Below are 5,743 nucleotides of genomic sequence, written 5' to 3'. Positions count from 1 at the left end.
TCCAAGTCTTGGCAAGGAGATTTGGTGGTGAATCGATTCAAGTTGGTGGAGAATTCTTTTATGCTTGAAGTTCATTCTTGCCTTAACCTAAAATTGCAAGTAAGTGTGCATTTGTTCCATTTGTGGCCGAATTGAGCTGAGTTTAGGGCATTTTTTTTTTCTTTTTTTTTTTGTTGTTTGTTGTTGCAAATTGGTTGGATTTGGATCAGATAGAGTATTTAAAAAAAAAAAAAAAAAAAAAAAAAAAAAGGAAACACCAGTAAATTATTTGCTACTGTCCAAAAAGGTCTTGATATATTATTTGACATTTGAGGGTTCACTGGACAGGCAAAGAAGCTATAATGTTCTGGGAATTTCATGTTCACCCGTTAGATACTGTAGCATCTGGTCCATTGAGAAAGTAAAATGGAAGGCACATACTAAGAAACACTTCATTATAAGCTCTCTATTCAATGGTTTTACGATAAAGTGATCAAGTTGATGATTCGTTCAAAGTTGTTGATTGCTTACTGTATTACAATGAATTCGATTTTTTTTTTTTTTTTTTTTTTTTATTTTGGGTGAAAAGCCCCGAAGAAGAGAAATATACAACACTTGAATTCTATAATGGTGCATTTGTAATGTTATTATTTCAAATTATTGCAGTTAAACTGAACAATGTCCAATACTCTGTTTCAGTTTTTGGTTTTGTACTCATTTTGGAAACATTATGGTCATTGATTCCTCTTAGATTAAATTCTTGGCAGCGAGTGGCTGAATAGTGCACTCATGCATATAATATATGTACAGCCAGGTGATGCATTTTGTGGCATTTTTCTTTAGGTCCAATAAAATTAAGGTTGTGATGTATTACAATATGAACGAGTCAGGTCTACCATTCCACTTGGAAATATATACAACCTGGAAAACATCGATTCCTTCATGGAGCCAATTTTGCAAGTGCTGATACTGATCCAGGAACGGTACGCAAGTTGTTTAAATCAGATTAAGTCTAATTGAAGCAAATTATACGTGATTATATAATTTAGTGTATCACATTTTTCCGTAGCAATTGGTACCGTGCTTGAACTATAGATTTTCAGCTTAACCTTGGAATACAGCTTAGTTTATTCAAGTTTGTTCAAACAACAACTTGAGGCGAAAATACTAATGAACTCAGTCTACCTAGGAAATATATAAAAATTGGAGGAAGGAGGAAGGAGATTTGCATTTCAAAATCTTGCACCCTTGGGTTGCTTGCTAGAAGTGAGACAAAATTACAATCTTACCAGCATCCAATGTGAAAAAGTAAAATCAGCATTAGCAAGATCACACAACAATGATCATGGAAGTGACTGTGGAGTGTTGGGAGATATGAATTATGCATGATCCTAATGAGTGCTGCCATCCTACTCTCAGTTTTTCTGAACTGTTATGAGTGGAAGAAGCACTAAGTTACATCGCTCTTAACTTGAAGCAGCTCTTTGAACTTGAACCTGAGATTCACAACTTTTTAGGAGAAGATGATTTGTTATTGATGCTTAAATTAGTTTACCATTTCTATCTTTAATATATTTGCAAGTAACAGCGTTAGCTTTGGATACCATTAAGGCAACGCTCAAATAAGGTTCATGTACTCATGATGCTTTAAGCAGCCCAGGAGTTTGAATATTCATTGGAATATTTAATATACCCTTAAGAAAGTATTTGATAGAATATTGATTGAGATGACACAGAAATGAATAGTAATAAATTATATTTTCTTGCATACTTTGATCAAAATCCCAACAATTCTGGTAAATAACACTGAAGTCCATGGCCAAGTAATTTTTCTTCCAATCTGAAGTGGTCAAAACAAGAGATGTAGATTTACATACAGAACAAAACAAAAACTGGGTAATCTTTGGTTCATTTTTCAGAGGAAGTGAGTGCTCCTCCAAAGTAGAGAGCTCCATATTTGAAAAGCCAGTCCTTGAGCTGAGGGACTGAAGTGCCTTCACAACTTCAAACATCGATGGTCGTTTTTCTGGCATCACAGAAGTGCAACGCAGAGCAATTTCTAAAGCTCCTAGCATTCTTGTTGGAAAGATTCGGTATTCTCGGGTCTAGAACTTGAAATACCCCCTTCGTAATGTTGATTTTCCTTCGAACCCACTTCACAATATCAAGAGACTCTTTGGTTCTGCTTTCTCAGCTTGTCGACCAGTTATGAGCTCTAATAGCACAACACAAAGCTGTAAACATCATCTGTTCAGTAGCTCTTACTGTATCCATATTCTGCAATCAAACAGAAAAGCTTGTAAGTATTTCAAGAAATAAATCACAGAACATTATCGCGACTGTATATGGTTCAGGATGTAGCCATGTCTCATTTACCAAAATCATGACAAGTGATGGCATTGTGAGAGTGGCTGAGTTTAAAGGCACTTGGAAGTAATAAAATTATGTAAGTTTGCAGTAAAAATTATTGATGACTTCGATTAAAGTTCCAACTTCGAACAGCAATCAATAACATTAACATGTGAAACTAGTTTGGCTACTGAAAGAATCTCCAAGAAGAAACTAGGAAGCATAGCCTATGCAACAAGAACCCATTTAAGTCATCTGTAACACCAGTGAGTCCAGAATTCAAAACAGCAAACGGATTTCAAATTAGAAGTAAAAAAGAAAACTCAATTTAAGTCAAATTCTTCTTGAGAAGTTTGTCAAAGGTATAGAACTCCACTCCTCTACATACAAACATATAAAATACAGAAAATTTGCAGTAATTGAGAAAACCTGAGTGGACATGTTGTAAGTAGTACACAACTATGCAGGCACGCAGCTAGAAAAAAATATGTAATGATTTCATGAGTTCAATCAGATCATATACCGGTGGGTTGTAACAGGATTGTGCAGATTCTGAAGCCATGGTTGATAGAAATGCAGTTTCTCCCCAATTCGGTCCAGAGCAAAATCTGAGAGCTTGGTTCAAAATCTGCATCCGGAGAATGTTCTTTGACTGTATTTCTGTGAAGTAAAGTGGAACATAACCTTGTGAAGTATGCCAATCCTGAGCAATCCCAATGGCAATCCTCAATCTAACACCATGGCAACTGAAAATCCTGTCTGCAAATTAATACCCCTAAGCTCCCTTTTGTAGAAATTCATATTCAGAAAGATTGACTCATCTGAATGGAAAAACCCCGAATTTTAATGATGTCTTATGCCTGATTGGCTAATGTTTGACCTCAGTCTTCAAGGTTTTTGAAGATTGGACCCAAATTTACCAGCTTCTTAACAGCAATTAGTTCACCACTTGGTAGGCTTAAAATGTAAACTCTACCAAAAGGCCACCATTTCCTACAGCACTTTCTCATCCATTCCAGAAACCAAATCATGTTCAGTGACTCTAAGCGGATAAAAGAACACCGAACGCCAACACCTGCCTGAGATTTCTGCTTGGAATATCGACGAAACACAAAAAAGCCAGCTGCAACCATTAACGTTCCAAGAGCAAATGCTATAGAAATCATGGCACATTCAATGTAGTAAGGCCAGCACTATGGTGTTTTGGTGGTCATCATGACAAGAATTTGGCAACCCGGGCCACAAGCCCTGGATTCCCTTGCAGAAACGAGGCAGGGAGACCTGAGATGAGGGAATAGGAACTCACCGGATAATTGGTGAAGGAAACATTGAAGAGGGCAAGCTTCAAGTTTTGAAGCCCTCGGGATTGGACCGGTTAGATTATATCCGATAGATCAAGGTAAGTTAACACCGGCAATTCAGCTAGGGATGGGGGGATTTCTCCAGTAAGACTATTGTCTGCCAGTGACAATGAGACCAGCTTCCTACACTTTTTAGCTCTGGAATGTGACCCGAAAGTGATTTTGGGAGAGATTTAGATACTCAAAACGGTGAATCACAAAAATTGGGAGGAAGTGCACCAAGAAACCATTACAGAAGCAGAGAACCTATATAAGCTCTTTACCAAACCAAGAACCCTGTGGAATTTTACTAGTGAAGCTGTTGTATCTATCTGAACTTGCTCCAACTGAGCCGCCATTGATATGAATCTGGTAGTCTCCAGAAAATCTATTGTTTTCAGCCTAATGAGCTTAATTTGGGGATGACCATAATTTATCAGGAAAATCACCGGAAAAGCCATGTCTTACCTGAAACCTCTCAAGATTCAAGCAGTTACTATAGAGGTGGAATAGAACCATTGAAGAAATTTTTATGGAGACTAAGGTTTGTAAGGCCTTTTGCATTGCAAATACCATCTGGGAATGAACCTGAAAGCTTATTCAGTGAAACATCAAAAGACACTAATTTCTTGAGAGAAGAACCAAGTGTCTGAGGAACCTCACCAGTTAGATTGTTCTGGTGAAGGTCCAAAAGGGACAAACTTTGCAACCCCACAAAAGAATCAGGAATTTGACCATGAAACCAGAGCCTTGCAAAAAAGCTGCTCAGCTTCTCAAGCTTGCAATATCAGTAGGTATCTCACTCACCATATACATTTGGGACAAATCAAGAACAACAAGCTCACTAAAATTTCCAAAAACAGAAGGAACACTACCTGAAAGTAAGTTGCTTCCCAAGTTGAAAATTTGCAGATTCACTAATGAGCCAATGCTGTCGGGATCTTTCCTTCAATATGGTTTCTGCTTAAATCGAGAAATTTCATAGAACCAAACTGGAAAATCTGATCTGGGATGGTACCCCAAATGAGATTGTTACTTAGATTCAAATTCTCCAAAGAAGTACACTGAGACAGGTGAAGTGGTATAGGTTGGTTAAAGAGATTGTCAGCAAGGTTCAAATAGTAAGACCAGAAAGTTTACACACTGAAGATGAGATTTCACCAGAAAGATTCAAACTTTGAAGGTTGATAGAGGTTACGTGAGTGAAGAAGCAGAAATGCAAGTGACACCAGTCCAGTTACAGTGGTGAATACTTGAGGTATTAGACCAGCTTGAGAGAGAGTTCTTGGAATCAACAATGGAGGCTTGAAGGAGAGAAGAATATCAGCTTCATCGTTGAAACGAGATAGTAGTAGAATGTAAAGCACAACAGAGGCAAAAGAAATGAAAATGGGCAGAGTTTAGCCATTGGAGGAGACTGAGAGAGGCTTGAGGTCTGTTCTTTTCAATCTTTTCTATATACCAGTGAAGTGAGCCTGTGAGACTGTGGAGTGTGACTTAAAAGGCATCTATACAAAGTTACAGAAGATTCATCATGACTTTTGTTGATTTTTAGATAATTTATTCTACAATATAATATAATAGATAGCAAAGTTACATGATGAAGAGAAGTGGTTTTATCACCCAACTGCAGAAAATAAAGTAAGCACATATACTGTATAGAAATCAGTGTATCTTATATAGATTAATTTGTCCATCAACTAATTCATTTTCCTAATAATTTGTGTTCATTAATTACCAGATTCCTTGCTTCAGGCCTGAAGACGATATTCATTTATTTCTCAGTGAATACAAAATGATTTGACAAATCACCGACCAAATAAAGTCTCTACTCTTCAACTTTTTTTTATTTATTAATTAAACAGAAATATATCTTGTTTTTCGAAATAAGAGATCAAGAACATATTTTGAAAGAATAATGCAGAACTCAAAAAGATCTCGTGAGCTAAGTGATGACAAAAGATACTGCGAAAGACAAGACAAAGCCCGAGCCTGAGCTGAGCCGAGCTTCAGAAAGGAAAACGACTTATTGAACTCAGCGTACTGTTATTGATCATGCATTTATTATTCCATTT

At 36.9% G+C, this 5,743-nt stretch overlaps 1 pseudogene; it reads right to left on the bottom strand.

Moving 5' to 3' along the window:
• Positions 1-1,616: 1,616 nt before the first annotated feature.
• LOC116105706 lies at positions 1,617-5,047 on the bottom strand (annotated as a pseudogene).
• Positions 5,048-5,743: the final 696 nt, after the last annotated feature.

The sequence above is a fragment of the Pistacia vera genome, unplaced genomic scaffold, assembly GCF_008641045.1.
Source record: "Pistacia vera cultivar Batoury unplaced genomic scaffold, PisVer_v2 Contig503, whole genome shotgun sequence".
NCBI lineage: Eukaryota > Viridiplantae > Streptophyta > Magnoliopsida > Sapindales > Anacardiaceae > Pistacia > Pistacia vera.
This window is presented reverse-complemented; position numbering and strand designations above follow the sequence as displayed.